This window comes from Numida meleagris, chromosome 1 (genome assembly GCF_002078875.1).
Source record: "Numida meleagris isolate 19003 breed g44 Domestic line chromosome 1, NumMel1.0, whole genome shotgun sequence".
NCBI lineage: Eukaryota > Metazoa > Chordata > Aves > Galliformes > Numididae > Numida > Numida meleagris.
This window is the reverse complement of record NC_034409.1, coordinates 115,003,668-115,023,726: the sequence shown is the minus strand read 5'-3', so window position 1 is coordinate 115,023,726 and position 20,059 is coordinate 115,003,668. Positions and strand designations below refer to the sequence as shown.

The 20,059-nt window shown below is 35.7% G+C and overlaps 1 long non-coding RNA gene across 1 annotated transcript; it reads left to right on the top strand.

Annotated features, from left to right (window-relative positions):
* LOC110402620 lies at nt 11,274–19,358 on the top strand. Its single transcript, XR_002441209.1, has 2 exons — nt 11,274–11,399; nt 19,171–19,358. It is a non-coding gene; the product is annotated as an uncharacterized LOC110402620 (long non-coding RNA).

Below are 20,059 nucleotides of genomic sequence, written 5' to 3'. Positions count from 1 at the left end.
CTAGTATATTTTCTAGTATATTTAATCTCTCCCTGTCAAACTGTTGATTTGAGATGTCAAAGTGTCATACGTGGTCAAGCACAGGGCTGTAAAAGGTAAAAAACAGAATAAGTGGTAATAGTTTAGAATATAGATGAAAATTAAACAATGTAAAGTATCGTTATATTTTAAAGGTTTTCTTTGAGAGTGAAAGTACTGGTGTGCTAAACTAACTAAAACTGCATTAACAAGTATTTACTGAGACAGAAAATAAATTATGCTCTGCTATGTGTAGAGCATTAACTCATTTTTTCTGGTGGATTCATAGAACTGTAGTGCATCAATCACAGTCTTCTTCCACTCTGAATTTCCTAATAATTTTCTTAACATCACTTGAGTCACACAGTAAGTTTCTCTGAAGTCCGTGACCATCACCTTTAACATCTCACCTGTAATCTTCTGAACTTATTACTATTTGTTCAAAAGATGAGGTTAGATATTACCAAATACTTGAGACTCACCCATCCATCTTAACTCTTTTCAGCTTTTCTTCAGTAATTTTTGAAAATGTGAACCTTGAATTCTTACATGTGTTCAGTATATAGGAAAGTAAAAAGATCTTTTTTTCATCAGTGTATGTTGCAGTATCTCTGGTAGGTTCAACTGTAAACATGGATGAGTGAGAATGGTTGAAGCAGCTAGTACAATAATATATTTTACAGCTTAACAGCTCTAAACAGCCTATCATTTATGGCATACTCTAGGCATCATATTTTATAGAATTTAGATTATGAGACTAAAATCGTCTTCTCAACCTAAGTAACCAGATGGAAATGAAAATTATCTGGAAGATAGGTATTTCTTTTCTTTTTCTTTTTAATTGTTGATTTTGTGGACGTTTTTTGTATTATCTTATGTCAAAGCTTTCCACTGAATTACTTTTGAAGACCTCTTAATATTCTTTCATGCAGTTTGCTATGACTATGTCACTGTATGGTAGAGAAGTTGAGAGGCATAGATCCATTACTGGAATTTTGTAAGACACCACAAATTGGTGTCTGACTGTTGTTAGTTTAATGATTTCTTAACTCTTCAAGTCAGAATTATGATTCGTCTAACATGATTTTAAATGATTTTTTTGTTGTCCTTCCTTCTTAACTACTTAAAATTTTTGAGACAGTTGTTTTACAGGTTGACCATATGCTTAGCAATTTGTTCTTTTCTATAAAAAGATACAATATCTTTTTTAATGTTTTACTAATAGCCTTTGAGTGGAAATGTTTGCCAAATGATTTGCCTTTAAATGTTCTAAGTAGATGCATGAGCCTGAGGAATCCAATGGAAACTATCCCCAGAGTATATTTAGTATTTGTACACAAAATTGAAAGGCCTACTTTTAAAACAGACATTGTAAATCATGCAATACAAAGAAAGTATTGGATTTCTGTTTAGTTTCTTGGCATTAACAAGTTCTTGGGTACATTTACCAAAGTGGTGCTGGTAAATTATATAGGTATATTTACGGTTAATTCACACTGAAGTTTTACAGTTTTAGCTGCTTCATGTTGTTTGGAAATCAGCACAGCTATGCTGATCACACCAAAAGATTCACATTTTACCTATAATTTTCACTGAAAATAATTTATATGTGTCAAGGATACAAAGTGGTTGATACATAAAATATCTCCAAAACCTTCTGGCATGCAGCAGGCATCATTTTCAAATGAGTCTGGTGTCTCAACCTCAAACTCCTCTGGAATTCTTACAGGAATGAAGTTCTGAGCAGATGTGAAGATCTGTTTATCTGGACAGTGCTATTTTAAGATGGAGACAAAGCACAGTAAATTGTTGAAAGAAACATAACTCACTTCCAGTCTCCTTATCCTCTATCTCCTCTCCTGTTTTGGAAGGCACATTTGGATGTTTAAGAGAGCAAAACAGCCTTTTCTTCCTGTTCAGAATCACTGAAAGGAGCTCTTTCTGCACTGTCAGTGAGAGGTTTTGTGGAGGACAGTTAACACAGTGATTATCTACTAGTGGGAATCATATGCAACAGGTGTATTTAAAGCTGTACTCTTCTGCAGACTGCCCTTTTATGAAGATGAGCCACAGCAAATTATTTGAGCTTCTTAATGATTTTCACTCAAAGCGAAAGGATGGCAGCCACGAGGAAGGTACACAGCTTTGCTTTTTACCCCAAGGTATATTTTACTGAGATAAGAATAGGTCTTACTGTTAATGCTTAGCCTGCATATTAGTAGGCATATGGGTCCTATATGTATGGTATGTTTAGTGAATCTGAACGGGCTATGTCCTTTTGGAATACTTTTTCCTGAGAGAATAAAAAGTGACAACTTTGTAGATGTTCTTGTCAATGGTTTATGGGCATTCAGCCTGGCTCTGTGACAAATGGGACGGGGGACCCTCGGACCCACGCCCTGGGAAAAGGGAAAAAGGGAAGAAGGGTAGGGAGATGGGCCTGAGAACAAAACAGCAGCAATAATCTGAGGAGAAACAAACTAATTTACTAAATAAGATATCGGAACGCAAAGTAACATACTATAATACAATATAATTACAATTTAAGCTGATAAATCCAATACAATGAGAGAGAGTGTCCAAAATTAAAGTAGGCCTTACTCTAATACTGACTGTGAGATGGCTGGGGAGTGAGATGCTGCCGGAACGAGAGACAGACAGAGACAGGTCTCATGATCTGCGAGTTTTTATCTTTCCCTCTGACTGGAAAATGGTAACAGGGGAGCAAAGTCCCCTGGGGAATATAGTAGTTCTTCTCTTCTGAGAACCAGGTACATACACTACATGATACGATGTGGAATACCAATAACAAAAAATCATAAAACCATGACAGTTCTTCAGGACTTTGCAACTGTTCAAGCCAGGCAATACGTAATCAAAATGTGACTGTTCCTCTGATAAAAGAAGCTTTGTTCTCAGATTATGCCTATTAAGAATAGAGCAGTTAGTCATGTTTCAGGTTAGGGTTCCTGAATTTTGAATCTAACTCTTACTGAGTAAGAATTGCCATTCTGACTCATATTCTTCTTGAAGGATTCATTGTTGCTGACAGTGGAGTGATGGAGCAGATATTACTGAACTAAATGTGAATAGCATCTACTTATTTCTTGCTTTCTTTTTGTGTTATTGTTTTGTTCTTTTACTTGCCAGAATATCAGCAATATATCTATGTTATATATTTTCAAAAACAGTTTTTGTCAGGGTATCTGGCAAATTAGGGCTACAGATTAGTAGTCATTACTCATTGTATCAGAAATAGTGTTGCCACTAGGAGTAGGGATGTCATTGTCCCTCTGTACTCAGCCCTGGTGAGGCTGCACCTGGATTGCTGTGTCCAGTCTTGGGCCCCTCACTGCAAAAAAGACATTGAGGCCCTGGAGCGTGTTCAGAGGAGAGCGACGAAGCTGGTGAGGGGTCTGGAGCACAGGCCTTATGAGGAGCGGCTGAGGGAGCTGGGATTGTTCAGTCTGGAGAAGAGGAGGCTCAGGGGAGACCTTATCGCTCTCTATAACTACCTGAAGGGAGATTGTAGTGAGCTGGGTGTCAGCCTCTTCTCTCTTGTAACTAGTGACAGGATGAGGGGGAATGGCCTCAAGTTGTGAGGCCTCAAATTTCCAACACATAGCTATACAGAAACATAATGTGATGGATGGACAATTGGCTGACAGGTCAGTTTGAAAGGGTTATATAACAATTGAGTTACATCAGACTAGTAGCCAATCACTAGTGGAGTTCCACAGAGCTCCATTTTAGGGCCGGTTATCTTCTAAGTCTTTATAGATGATCTGGATGCAGGAGTAAAATATACACAATTTAAATTTGCAGATGACACACGTACTAGAGGAGTTATTGACTTCCTTGAGGAAAGAGAGGCCTTACAAAGAGGTCTTGACAAACTAGAGGGCAATCACCAGCCATGACTGTTTCTCTGAGTATTCTCAATTCTGATTGCGTTCCAAGTTTAAAATGTTTGCTATTCCTATATAAATCATTCCTTGAACGATAAGCTGGGAATTTATTTCCCCATATTCATGTTCATGAATACAGCAGCATTCTGAAAAGCTTTTGTCAGTCTTTGTTTTATTTGAGAGCACAGCTATTTTATTAGAGACCATGCAAAGTGCAAAGCAGTTCTTAGAGGAAAATCTGAATATTTTACAGTGCAACATGTGTGCAACATAGCACTTGTATTTTTTATATATATGGTGTCTCAAGATTGTGGTGCTGTTTTCCTCTTAGATCAGATATAATCTGCAGTATTAAAAAAAAACAACTTGGGAAAAGTATTTGCTGCAATAAAGCAAAATCTCATAGGTTTTGTTCTTATAATATACCCTTTCTTTAAGGAAGGAAACCTTTTTTTTTCCTCCAGGTCATGCTAAACATATCTATACCGTGTCTTCAACAGCTGGATGCAAAATAATTTGTCAGTCCTGTTCCATCAACAGGAACAGTAGAATAATCACTGTTGATACTAAATCAACACTTCATTCCCTGCAAAGAATGAAGTGAAAAGAAAATGAGTATTTACAGAGCTCAGCACAGCAGCTCTTTTGATTTGGGAGGAATTTCAAGTCCCTTGCTCCACAGACCATGCTGTTTAGATATTTGTGTTGAGGCAGAGCATGCATACTCTTCAAACACCAATATCAAATTTCAGTCTCCTTACAGATCTGGGAAATCTGCATGTAGTAAGTTAGGATGTGACAAAATGAGTTGTCTGCCGCCCTTCCTTTCCTAGTTCGATCATTAGCATATCCACCCAAGGAGGCAACTTTCCACGACAGCCCTGGATGGCAAAGCAGCTCAAACAGTTCTTTGCTCGTGATGGCTCGAATTGAGGCAGTGTGACTTTGTACACGGCAGCAAGCAAGAGGACAGCAAGGTTTAAACACCAATGCATGTGAATCAGCACTTTCATATTCCCTTTCAGAAAACTTGTGACACTTTCTACCCAAAATAGGGTGCAAGCAGCAACTGCCATCTGAATTCTAACTGTTCATCGTGTTCTAGGGAGGGGGAAAAACTAGCAACAGAGCATTTGAAAAGTAATGTAGAAATTAAGAAAACAAACAGAACAAAAAAAAAGTTAAATGGATAGAGCATAAGTGCTAATATATTACATGTCAGCCATTCAGATATTTAGAAAACGTATTTTTTAATTTTTAATTTAGAACACTATTAGCATATTAAAATGGAAATAAAATTTAAATTATTGAATTGGAAATCAACATGAGTAAATCTCTATTGAAAATACGTTACTTTAGAAGCTACATATATATCTATGTGATAGGAATTTAACTGTTAGAAATGAAATGTAGAGATAGTGCGTCCTAGGATAAAGACAGTACAGCATGGTATTATGTGAGTAGTGATCTGTTTTGCTATCATTACTAAGTAAGATGGGGGAAGAAGCCTCCATCCGTGAATGTAATATCTATAAAAACGGACTTTTAAAGGGAATGAAAGCATTGGTCCAAACCATTTTATAACTTTTTATGATAAATTACAAAAACAAAAAAAAACAAGCTGCAACAAAACAAAGCAGCAAACTCAGATCTCCTCCTGGTTTCCAGACATGTTACCTAAAGTACCTAAATTTATTTACTAAGGCCTCTGAAGTAGCAACCTGCTTAAGAAAGAACATCTTGTATTCATTACTTGTGGACAATACATTTCAGTCATGGTGGTGCCTCTCTACTAAGTTCAGGGAAAGGTAAGGCCAGCTAAGTGTGTTACCTAGCTGTCTCAGAGAAGAAACTGAAGTTCTATTAGATGACTGGGGGACACGGGCCTCCAATGTAGTAATATATGGGCAAATGAAATAATAAATAAATATTTTTCTATACATTTATTTCTGCAGTGTTTCTTCCTGTAAGTTTCTACGATGGTATTTTTCTAAACAAATTGAAATTTAATATTTTATACTGAAATCACCGAATGATAGTTTTATTAGTCTTCCTTTGTTGTGTTATTTAAGATTAATAACAAAAAATGCATTAAAACACTTTCAGTATGGTCTCTAGTATGTATCACATTCAGAGGATTTTTTCCATCCAAAAAGACAGCTTGGCATGAAAATCACTTCCTAATATGTGCTAATATTTTAATCACCTAAACATTTAGGCTGTTCAAAATGTGATGTATTTTAATATTTTCCTTACATTTAATGTTTTAAAATTTCAAAGCATAATCATATTTTTCCATTATATTTTAATGTTTTAATACTTTTAAGATTTTATTTCTACTTTTGCAGAACATTTCAACATATTATAATTACTGAAAGGAGAGAAATGACCAACTCTTTTACTCTTCACATAATATTGTGGTCTTTCAGACAGCAACACCTACAAGTCGTAGCTGCTAATTCTGTTAAATATTCAGTTTTCTTGGAATAAAGTTGAGGCATTTATTGTCATCTACTCTACTGAATTTTGAAGTGAAACTATTCTCTATCTAAAATAGCTATATAGAATAATTTATTGAATCGCGAATGAGAATACTTTAGATTTATAAGTTGATTTGCACTTCTGAAGTGCTTTAGGCGGGAAATTTTACTGCTTTTTTGAAAACATGTTCTTTTGTAGAAGCAATTAATTTCTATAGAACCTATACAAGTTGATTATTTTAAATGCAGGATTCTGCATTTCATGATCAACACAAGAGAAATTGTTTCTTAGATACAATCACATTTAATTATTTTCATGCATTACAGTGTTCTTTAAGTGTTTGGAAGATGGTAAATCAAAGAACAGTTTTGTATATGTATGTACATGTTTTATTTTTCCTTCCTGAAAACAACAATAAATGAAACAATATGATTGGAATTACTTGGAGGAAAATAAAGTTTAGCACCTACATTTAAAAAGAATATTTCAGATTTTGAAAATGTATTGTGATTCACTCTAGCCTGTCCAATATTTTCTAATCCATGTTTCACCTCAGTACACTCAAAGGGGTATTGGGAGGGGAAGAGGGATAATGAGGAAGGCTGAGTTTCAGACATTTCTTCTAAGGATCACTTCAATAATGTGCAAGAAATCATTTCAAATGTTTATGATTTCTGACAAGTTTTAATTACAACTCACATCTCGAATTAGATATACAATTAATACATCACGAGTGCAATCTGCACAGTCTGCTTTGTAACCTGATTTGGCAGGCTCTGCCAAGCATGGTATTTTCCACTATGAGTCAATAGAACCACTAATTGGAGGTTGCAAATTCTCATTTTCTGGCCCTAACAAAACTTGCTTTTAAACCAGTGTATTCAGTTGCAACAGCCAACTGACTCTGGATTGTATCTCCTACCTATAGCTTGATTAAAATATGCTTAACTTAAATACAGTATCCAGCCAGCTGGCATCTAATTCATGGGGCCTTTTGCTGTCAGACATGCTTGAAGTAGTGGGAGTCTGCATCAGACTGCTTCTGATGCAAATAGTCTGCAAGTTACTGAAAAACACTACTGTCTGGAGAAATACAATTACTTGCTGTCATAGTGTGCAAAGAGCTGGAGGATGAGTCACTTCAAAGTGGCTGACTGCTACAAAGTTTGGTACTAACCAAGTATTACTAATAATCTGCATATAATTAACATGTCTGGAAGTTCGTATCAGGAATGTTTTTAATATACATATTGATACATATGGTGAAGTTCAACATTTCTCCATGAAGAAGACTCAGTTTTTTACCTAAAGAAAGGAATAAACTTTTGAATCACATTCCAGTAAAGGTTGCTTAAAAGCTTAACAAATTCAAGAGAGAATTCTTGCTGTAAAAAGGTACCTGTGGAAGGGAAATCCTATTATTTTTGTTATGAATATTATGCATCTGGAATTAAAATGTCCAGTGAGGACTCCTGCCAGGCACTGATAGGAAGAAAGACCAAAAGAAAAAATGTTTTTCTTAGAGAAGTTTGTGGACCCTCAGTCCTTGGCTATCACTTCATCAGGAAGGAGGCTAGTAAGAGAGTTGAAAGAAGCCTTTTTGAAGTAAAATCAGTTTATAATCTGCAGGTTTATCAAAGCATGCTTTTATCATCTGACAGATTTGTACACATTTGCAATTGCACTGGCAGTTCTTTATATTCACAGAATCATAGATTCATTAAGGTTGGAAAAGACCTATAAGATCATCTAGACAACTGTCCACCTACCACCAATATTGCCCACTAAACCATGTTGGTAAGTACCATATCTACAGGATTCTTGTACACCTCCAGGGATGGTCACTTCACCATCTCCCCGGGCAGTCTGTTCCAGTGCTCGATCACTTTTTCACATATGAAGTTTTTTCTAATATCCAATTTTTATTATAAGTAAAAGCTAGCATTTTATCCTCACCAATGTTGTGTGATTTTAAAACAACTGGCTAGCAGGAATCTAGTAAATGTGTAAACTAAAGAGTCACCCAAGTACCAAACTCTGAAGAAAATTTTGTTGTGTTCTAAAGTGGAGCAGAGATCAGCAGGGGGCAATGAATTGTCTTTCACTGAATGTTGAGGATTTTCTGATATGGAGTAAAATATATGCTAAAAATCTCATGATCATGAAAAAAAACCATGGAAACACTTTCACACATTTTTCACAATAAATTCTCTGTTTTCATTGTGTCAATGAAAATCACTGGGACAAGAAGCATACCTGAATAATTATGTGCACTTTAAGTGCTAGTGCACTGGCAGATTTATTCTCTGCTGATGCAGATACTACACAAACTGATATTGCAGTTGTTTTGTTAGAATACAATTAAGCCCAACACGTTTAAGAAGGCAAGTACTCAACTTAGTTATGAGGTTAGAGATGCATCTGTTGTATGTGGGTCACCATACAAATGAATTTCATAATATATGATCAGGAATCAACTGCATCTTTTAAGAAAATATAGTCTTCTAACAGCAGAAAGGTTCTTATCACTAGAAAACAAGTAGGAAGCTAGAGACTGAAAAGATTTTCATTTAGAACTTATTTTAAATTCTGTTGTCTATCAAATTGCAAGGTCCTCTTTACTTGATGATAAAATAGCCTATTAGAACTTTTCCATATTGCGTTATAAATTCCTTTCCTTTTTTTTTTTACAGCTGCTGTCAGTGAGGCAAAGAAAAGTCTTGCCTGAGAATCTTTCTCCTCTGTCCAGGTAGCAGAGTAGAAATGAATTTGGGAAGAAAATGACAACAAAAACCACCACCACTTCATCTTTCTAAGGACTACCTTAACATTTGAATAGGAAAAAGGAACAATTAAAAGAAGAGATTTTGAGAAATACCAATATCCCTTAAGTGTATATCTTGGAAAGACTATAGAGAGATTACTCTTATGTAATTATAGTCAACATTTTTATTACCAGGTGAGTAGAAGGATATTTTTAACTTTTTCCCCTTATATTTACTCAGAGTGATTGCTGAGAAAGAGATGCATATCTGAATATACTAAAATGTGCGGATTAAAATGTTAAGTCCGTGACTTTGATTTCACAGAACAGCAAGAAAAGGAATATTAAAAATAGTATTTATCCCATGCCTTAGTTGTTCCAATAATAAAAAAAAGAAAGAAAATTCTACCATCACTTTTCAGATGCTATATCTGTGAGGTGGTAACCATGACAATTTGGCTACCTTTTTTTTTAATTTATAAAGCAAGTAGGAGCATTTGTACAAGTATTCATAAAATGTGCTCATACAATGTCAATAACATTCATAGTTCTTAAATAAAGCTTTGTCAGTGTTCCATATTTCCTCATACATTATCCATTCACATTCCTCACAGTTGTCAGGACTTTTAAAATTTTATTCTTGTCATTTTGATATTTTGTCAAAATTAAGCTAAGTTGTTTTGATTTTCTTTCGGGAATTTTTAATGCATTGTTTGGTTTATTTTCTTTTTCACTACATTTTTTTAGTTCCACATGTCCCTTTGTTTTTCTGAAATGTTAATAGCTTTCATTTAAAACCAGCTCTAAGAGTTCACTGATCTACTGTATTTAGTTGTGCAAGTTGTCCTGCCAGCTCTGTGGAGCATTTCAGAACAAAATCTTCCTGACAAGTTAGGACCCAAAATAATTTAGCCTGAAGCTCTTGGCAGCATTTCTTTTTCTTCACAGTACAGTACAATTTAGGGTTAGAATGTTAACATTTCTAACTGGTAGAATTTTTAATATTTCCCAGTATGAAAAAAATTATACAGAAATATATGTGCCTAATAATTCCACAAATTCAGCATTTTTTTTTGTGCCACGTTGAAGGCCAAATTCTACTTAATTTATTAATAAAATCACTCCCAGTGGAACCAGACTGTATTTGACTTGCAGAAGAGAAACAAACATGCTTTGAATATAAGGCTTCAGTTTTCTGAAACTGGTGCTGAGCTGTTTGGCTACCAACTCTTCACGTTATTACTGTCATTAAAGCTGACTTAATATGTTTCTTATTGGAAAAACTGCCTGAAAATCTGCCTCTGCTCTCAGTCTGATGTAGCTTAGTAATTTAACCATGCTTAAACAGAGTGACTGATATCCCTTAGTTCCAAAGATGATGTTGGTGATGTTGCTCTATTGCTCTTCTTGATCACTGGTTTTGTTTAGTTTTCCTTAGTTTTTACTTATTTATGCAGTACAAAAACAGAAAAGAAAAAAAGAAAAAAGGGATGCAGTTTACTTAGCACAGCTACTTGAATACTCATTAGGATATATGACAAATATAATCTGTTTTGCACTGTAATCCTATAGCCCTTACAAGTTTAGATTGCTCTAGATAATAGTAACATAATTCTTGTTCTTCCTATCACCAGTGCGTATTACCTCTTTTTTTTTTATCTTGTGTGTAAGTTGAAATTTATTTACTTCAAGAAGCTTTAGTTTAGGCATTTGTTTACTTCACCCCACTAATACTTGGTTATTTAAAAAATAAAAGTGATGAACATTTCAACCAGTAAAAAGGATTTTATCTTGGATATTCATCCTCCTGTAATTTTTTTTTTCCCTCTGGTGTGATTTCTCACAGCACAGGCATGGGGAGGAATAAAAGCAATGACCACTAAAATGTCACAAAAGCACATAAATAAAACCTTATCTAGTGGAAGGTGCCCCTGCACACAGCAGGAGGGTTGGAATTAGATAATCCTTGAGGTCCCTTCCAAAACCATTACATGAATGATTCTCTGAAATACATTGCCGTATTTTTCTTACAGCTACTGAGTCCACCCTGAAAGGCAAAGGAGTGAAATTTGAAAATAATTGGAAGTTTGCTCAGGTGGAGATTCCCTAGAAGGGTGCTGCAGGTAAAAGAGATGGAAGAAGAAAAGCTGTGTTATCAGAGGTTAACAACAGATGGAAAACAGTTTCTGCAAGACGCAGAGAATGGAAAAACAATAATACAGTGCCAGGTAGGAGTGATATACATTAAAATCTTAAATTGGTCACCTAAATGTAGTCTAGAGTAGAGTCCTTCTACAGCCAGTGAAGAGAAGGAAGTGTTCCAGAGAGTAATGTATTCAGTTTGTCTTGGATATCTCATTAGAAGGAATAAATGGAATGGGACAAATTCCTTTTGGAAGTGCCTGCTCTTCTCTGTTGCTGGTAACTTAGATGAATATGGAAAGATGAAGTGCTTCTTATTAGGGTCTGAGAAATATCCATCATGTTTTAAATTATACATTTTTAAGTTGAGTTCTGAAATGCATGACATATAATTTGTTAACACAATATGTTCAATAAATGTATTGCTATTGGTTCTGATATAAAGTTGAGAAAATCAAAAGTTAGCCAATTGACTGAGATTGAAAAGAGACAGAACTCTAGTTGGAAGTTACTGCTGTTATTATAGCTTGCGAGATTTAAAGCTGTTCTTGATCTGTGCTGTCTACCAGAATAAAAATAAAAAAGGATTTTTCTTTTCTGGTTTATGAGTTTGAAATTTGGAATCTGATCCTAGGTCTACTAAAGTCAGTGGAAAAAAAAAGCATATCATTTTTCAAGGAATGAGCTTTATGTATGACCACATGCCCTGCAGTGATAAAAAATGTAAGCCTTAAAAGGAGATGGTCTTTTTTAGACAATTATTCTGTGATCTGTTAGCAGCATTAAGAGCACAGGCATATCACTTATTCACATGAAAGAACAGTGGTTACAGTAGTACCAAGCAAATTTATATGCATTGTAGAGTAGTTATACGGTCACTGCACTTCCCTATGTGAAGTCTGTGCACTGTATCTTCTTTCCTGAGATGAAAATCTTTACAAGTCCTGCATACTTTACTTGCTAAGTAGGTCAAAATAAATCCAGCCATCCAGGTCTCCAAAAAGCACATCATGATCTTTGGAAGCAATTGTGATTAAAAGTCATTTTAAAGCATGAAACCTCTACTTATTTTAGACAAATATGTTTATATTATTTTTTGCTGCTTATACTGATTTAATAATGCACAGACTATCTGTAAGTACTGAGATATTCTTTTGAGAAAAATAAATGCCCATTAACTGGTATTATTCCATTAACTGGAGAAAAAAATACAAAAATGAAGTTTTTCTCCCACATAAAATAAGCTATGCTGCAACTGTATATTATTGTCATTTCCCTTACTTGATATTTTCAATGAACTGTAAACAAATTCACTGTGGGTATTCCACCAGAGAGGTGACCCTCCACCTCATCATGTATGGCTTGAAGACATTCTACATTTTTTACTTTTCAACATTGTATTAAATTCCTTAAGAATGTATGTTAAAGTATGTGTATCTCTCGAGCCAGATTTTTTTCCCGAGCCTCTAAGTCACCATAATTTTTCATTTCTTCTATTTTTCTATTCCTCCTTTCTTCCCTTTCAGTAGACCTAACAGATCCCTGTCCTCAAAGCCACCGTTTCTTAGTCCAGACTTGCAAAAAGAAAAAAAGAAGGAAAAAAAAGATACTGTTATCTGCTTCCCCAAAGTATTAGCTTATATGAAGAGCTAATAATTAGGTAGGTCAGGGGCTACTATTTCAAAAAGGAAATTCAGTGCAAAATATGAGCAATGGAACAAAATGTGACTTGCTAAAACACATCTATGTTTCAAATTATATGTGACGCATTTCCTGTTTCTGCAGAAGTGTATGTGTGCATATATTTACATTATAACTTCCCACCTGTTGCATCTGGTAGTAGTAAAGTGTATCAAAACATCTTACATTATTTATCCTATCACTGCTGAGTTTCACAGCAGATGGAGAGTTGATCCTACACAATGGCATTATTACTGGGCAGAACTAGCAGGGTTTTCAGTAGATTGGTGTATTATGTGTACTGAAATAAACATTAAAGAAAATCATTTACAAGACTCCTTTCTTTGCAGGTTTTACAGATTGAATAAACCAATATCCTATCCCCTTCCCAGTAATAAGAGTGTGTGCATAGAGCAGACTATTGAGAAGGGAAAATGCTGACAAAGTGAAAGCTGTTCTTCTGAACTATAATATTTGGAGTCTTCTATAGCTATCAAGATAAGGTTTTGATTTCAACAGTCACTTCTTAGATCCTATTAGGAAAAAAAGTACTTGTCAGAATGGAATCTTTGTCAAGAGATTTAAGTTCTTAGTTACGTAAAAAGTATTCTAGTAGTATTAGGACTTTTGTCTTTTTTTCCCCAGTCAATATTTACTGGGAGGTGATACTTTTAACTTCATAGGTTAAATCAGTACTTAATTTAACTTAAATTACTACTTAAATTAGTAGGGATATTGCAAAATAGCTCATTAAGAGAAAATAAACTAGGACAGAGTATGAATTAAATCAATTTCAGAAGGTAATATGATATTGATGTGGAATGTATAGCTGAAGAAAACCGATAGGAATAAGCAATTCAGCAAACATGAGACACCCAGACATCCTGCAAATGGTTTGCAGAGCGGTAGACCTGGATAGCTAGCTGGCATCCCTGGTGCACCTTTTATATGGAATTGCATTTCACACCAAAATCTTTTTGATGATTTATAATTTCTCCTTTTAAAAACACAGAAGGGTTTTGGAAATGAAGCATGTGACTAGCAGTAATAGAAATCCCTTTTAAATCCTCACAAATGCAGAACAGAAGGCCCAGAAGGTGACGTAGAGGGCAGTTTTCTATGCTTCATTGACTCACACCTGGCTATAAGAGTTATCAAACAGATTGAGCAGGTTCAAAAAAACAGATGCACATAACTGAGGCTTCCCAAATCTCTTGTAAGTCTGCAGTGATTAGGGATGAATACCTTAAATGGAAGAATTAAAGGACCAATTCCCCCAAAATGTAATATTTAAAATACATAATTTTCTCAGAGCTCCTTCAGTTGCTCTATGAACAAGCCATTTTTTTTGCATCTCATAAAGTAAGGCATTCAGAATTTACTGTGTTTAGTTTCTCTTGGATGCCAGTTTTCAAAAAAATGGAGATAATTAAGTAAAGAGAGAAAGAGTATTATCTTTGTACTTCACTAATGCACTAGATTTTTGTTCTTTCAGGCTACTTTGACAATATTCTGTGGTTATAAGTCACTAACTTACAGAGTGAATATATATGCTCTTGTTACCTTCTTCATTCATATAGTATCTAATTAATTTCCTTTCTCATCTAATTTTTTTGTCATATTTTGTGTTCTGTTTTCCTTCTAGTAACCTTTGCTGGTCAATATTTTTTACTTGTCTCCTTGCCTCCTGTCCTCTCTCTAAAACATATTTTATATTTTTTATGTCCTGATTAGAACTGGGCCATATTTATACTTGTATATGGATTTTTCTAGCCATAGAATCATAGAATCATTAAGTTTGGAAAAGAACTCTAAGATCATCTAGTCCAACCATCCACTTACTATCAATATTGCCTGCTAAACCATTTCCCTTAGTACTGCATCTATCCTTTCCTTAAACACCTCCAGGGATGGTGACTCTCCCACCTCCCTGGGCAGCCTGTTCCAATGCCTGACCACTCTCTCTGAGAATAAATTCTTCCTAATATCCAACCTGAACTGCCCCTGGCTCAACCTGAGGCCATTCCCTCTCGTCCTATCACTGTTACCCAGGAAAAGAGGCTGATCCCCACCTGGCCTCGGCCTCCTTTCAGGCAGTCATAGAGAGCAATAAGGTCTCCCCTGAGTCTCATCTTCTCCAGACTGAACAATCTGAGTTCCGTCAGCTGCTCCTCATTAAGACTTGCATTCCAGACCCCTCACCAGCTTTGTTGTCCTTCCCTGGACACGCTCCAGGGCCTCAGTGTTTTTCTTGTAGTGAGAGTCCCAAAACTGAACACAGTACTCAAGATTTAGCCTCACCAGACCTGAGTACAGGGAGATGATCACCACCTGGTACTCCTGGCTACACTATTTCTTATAGAAGCCAGGATGCCACTGGCCTTCTTGGCCACCTGGGCACACCGTCGGCTCACGTTCAGCCAATGCTTGTAGATCTTTTTCCTCTACGTATCTTGCCAGACACTCTGCCCCAAATCTGTAGTGATGCATGTGATTGTTCTGACCAAAGTGCAGGACTCAGCACCTGGTCTTGTTGAACTTCATCCCATTGGCCTCAACTCATCAATCCAGTCTATCTAGATCCCTCTGTAGGGCCTTCCTAACCTCAGGCAGATCGACACTTCCCCCCAAATAGATGTTGTCTGCAAACTTACTGCAAACTTACTCAAATCTGTAATCCAAATGATCAGTAAAGATATTAATACTGACCCCTGGGGAGCGCCATTCATGACTGATCACCAGTTGGATTTTACTCAGTTCACCACCACTGTCTGATCCTGAGCCAGTTCTTTACCCAGCAAAGAGTTATACCTGTCCAAGCCACTGGCTGCCAGCTTTTCCAGTAGAATACTGCAGGAGATGGTGTCAAAGGATTTGCTGAACTCTAGGTAAACTATGTCAGCAGACTTTCCCTCATCCACCAGGCAGGTCACCTGATTGCAGAAGATGAGGTTGATCAGGCAAAACCTGCCATTCATGAACCCATCAATAATAAACTCTCTCCAAATAGTGTAATATTTAGAGAATTCTTGAAGACAGGTGCTACTTAGAAAATAATTCCATATAGGAAGAAGGATAAAAGGACATTGTGATAAGTGGAAATGCAGGATTCTAATTTCCTACATGTAAAATTTTAATTTTGCTTTGAAGGTGTTCGATATGAACAAAACTTAATGGAGGGCAATTGTATACAGAAGTGAAATCTCAGGCAGAGAGGGGAAATTGTTTTGACTTCTAAGTAATAATAAAAAGATAATTCATTGATATATTTGTAATTAATAAAAAATTAATAAAAGGCACACTTTAAAGGAAAATGTTATGAGGATCCAACATAACACCTTAATAGTTAATATTCCTGCTCTGTTTAGCATTCTGCCAAGAAACACATTTTGTTTTCAATTCAGCCAATAATAAGCTCTAAAATATGTATTATTTATTTTCCAGACTTAAAACTGCTCATAATAGTGCTAGATCCAGCTGCATGATTGATTTCAAAGTAGATGACATTTGTTTGGTTAATACCTGATATCTCAATATAGATTGATCTTACTTGGAAATTAATTCTTCAGACAATACAAGGACACTGCTTTCTGCCTTACTGTCCTTCTTTCGTGGGTAAAAGCCCAAGAAGGAAAATAACAGGGAAAGCATTAGTAGGAGTGCAATACTGTAGGTCATCAGGAAACAAAATTAAGACTCTACTGCCTCAAATATACTTTACCACTCACAATAGCTAAGAAATACTAGTTCAAACATACTAGCCATTTAGCTAGTGAACCTGAAAGACAGAGGTCCCTGAGGAGTTAGAAGTTAAGTTAACAGGCTCTGAAAGAACATATGTACAACCAATGGCACCTAAAAAGCCAGACTCAGAGCAAAGGAAGTTTACGCATATCCTGAACTGGTTTATTTGAGGAATTTCTTTGTAGAATGAGGTTCGTGCTGTGATGACAGATGGTCCATAGTAGATTGGGAAAACTGGAACAAGCATTGCCAAATGAAAGCTGCATCACTGAACAGTTGTGAAAGAGGTGTACTCACCCCATACATCCTTACCCCCCTTGGCTTGGAGTAGACTGCAAGAACTCCAAAGCTGTACCTTTTATATACAGAGCCTTTGAAGTCTGAAGCAGTCTCCATGGCAATTACTCATGCAGCTATTTTCCTCATTACTTGTGCAAGTTGTGGGCAAAACAATCAAAGGTTTTCTCATCAGGGAATGATAACTTGTAACAGAAATCCCTTAGAAAAATATGCAATGGAAGATTGGAGCATAGACGCAAGGCAGAGTGCAGAGCTGCCATAAATGATAGGGCAATTTACAATTAATTATTATTTAGGAATTATTTAAGTTCCGGGGTGAAAATTGAAACATCAGATTAAGCACTGATTACTTTTTTTTTAAATGGATACAGGATGAGATTAAAAGAAGTTTAATATCTTACCTACAAGTTCAATTGAGGAAATTATGCCAAAGTTAATTTGTGCTGTGGCATATGAGTATTCTGGCATCCTGCAGAGCTGAGAAAATCACTTCTAGCATTGCCACAGACCTTACTCTAGGCATTCAGTTCCTGTATTTGGTCCATGGGGTTATAGGGATTTATTGCCATTGTAAAGCTGAGGCATCTCAACATATTTGGTACAAATATATAAATCTCTTCTTTTTAATTGTAACATAATTTTGTTCCATACAAATATGTCTACCAAACATTTTGTCACTGTATTGGCATACATTTTTTGTCACAAATTCTTCTACTTTATTGAGCCAGTGATAAGGGACATAAAAGTTCCAATGGTAGCCAGAGGTCAGTGTGGACACAGCCAGCATACTCTTGAAGGGTGTAGCCTTTGGCAAATGAACATAAGCCAACAGAGGCCATCTGGCTTCAGGGCCCTGGACTAGTCCCTGAAATTCCTTCATTTAATAGCACAGGTGTAACAATACAGAGCTCAGACTGCTATGCTATATTAGTATCCATATGATAAAGCATACTCAGTATTAATTTTTATAAACATGACTGCTCTTAGAGTTTTGATTACCTGTTGTATTTACAAAAAAATGTTTTTTTGAAAATCTGAAATAATTCTATTTTTTTTAAACTTTTTATTATTTTGTTTGAAAGATGGAAAGTTATAGAAAAAGATTAGGTAAAAATGATACTTTTATTTGACACCAAAAAAATTTTTTTGATCTACTTAATTCTGTCCCTTAAAAATAATAAAAAAAAAATTAAAGACTAATCAAAATCTGTTTTATATCTTAGTAAAAAATTGAACAAAAAAGTTTGGCTTGAGGTGTAGCAGCATACAAGTATAGCATCTCTACCCTTAGAAAATCTAGAAATACTTGCAAAGATTATGTCAGTTTACATGTCTGTTTAAGATTATGGTTTCACATGCTTCATCACTCTTTAATTCCCACTAAAATAATTTAAGGACATATTCCAAGTTCTTTTCTTTTCTGTCAGTAGAAAAATCTATTCATTTTATACATATGCCCATTTTGAATTCTCAGCATGAGCTCTATGGTCTTTACCTTTCTTGAATTAATAACTATTGATCAATACATTGTATATATTATTTTTTTCTCCTCTTCTTGTATTGGCAGGATGATTAAAACTGTATTAGATAAAGCAAAAAATATAATTTTCCTTCTGTTGGTTTTCCTGATTATGTAAAACTGGGATGTTGACTGGTGGGAGAATGAGACTAGGCGAAACATTAAGCAGTCCATTACCTTTGATTTATTAACAAGAGATTATTCTCCATACAGAACAGCTAGTTGTTGTTTCAAGAAAAGAATAAATATGAATAATTTGGACCGACCCATATATAGAATATATAGAGCTTCATGGTAATACCATTTTGGAAATGGTCTTTGTTTTTGATAATGGGAGACTGATTATTTAAGAAGAGACTTTGTAATTTTGATGTGTTTTTCCTGATGGACTCCTGCATTTGGTTTTAATATAAAACATTATGTGACACACATTTAAGTCAACCTAATTTTACGTTCTTCCAACTGCTTTGTTTCTCTGAGCTCAGGGGGAGGTTTGATGTGGGTAGTCTGCAGTAACATGCATGAGCAGTCTTACGCTGTATAATTTAAGTTGCCATCTGCTTCAAGGAAAACTTTTACGAATGTGTTTTTTTTTTGTTTTGTTTTTGTTTTAGACAAAATCCTGCATGATGCACTGAATTTAAAAGTAAAAAACGACCACCACCAACAAAAAGGAGACAACACAGAACAGACGTTCAGATGTTTATCTGTTAAGTTATTCAGCAAATTTGCACATTATTCTATCCATGATCTTCTGTGAACAGGGTGTGGTCCTTATAAAGCTTTCTTATTCATATATGAAGGTAGTTCTCACTATGTGATTAAGAAAAGGTGTATTGAAGTACGGACAGTCATTCTGAGGTCTGAGACTTTCTGAGTAGCTATGGACAATTCTAGAAGAGACGGTGTATAGTCAGCAATAATGTGAAGCCCCAGAGAAGGTATTTCTTTTCTAAATCCTGAATGAGCTGCTTTCCTTCCAAGAGTTACTTCCCACTCTAAATTTTCCTCTCAATTCTCCCTCAATTCAAGATACTCCAATCTTGCAGGTTTGCTTGTTCACTTCCCTCTGCTACTACTTCTGTGTCTCAAAACTGTTTTCCATATATCAGTGCACGCACTCCTAGATTAAAACCAGGAGTAACTGTAGAGGGAACAGCCTCTTCCAGCAACTTCTGGGCAGGCTGTATAAACTGATGATGACCACCTCTCCAGCAGCCAGCAACTGAGGAGCTGCTTGCTGCAGGACTGGGGGAATACATTTGCCCACACTGCCTAGCTCAGCAAGCACAAGGTACAGACTGAAGTTTGTGCCAGGCACTTGCATAGGAAACACACCGGAGCTGCTGTAAGCAGAAGCTGATTAGTCGAGAGTGGCAGGATAAACAGTCTTGTTTTTGAGGAATTTTGATTTTAATTTATTGCCAATTAACAAAAATTTCTAATCATTCATTTGGGCTTTAAGAAAAAAAGACAACATAACTCAACAAACTTCTTTCCCCC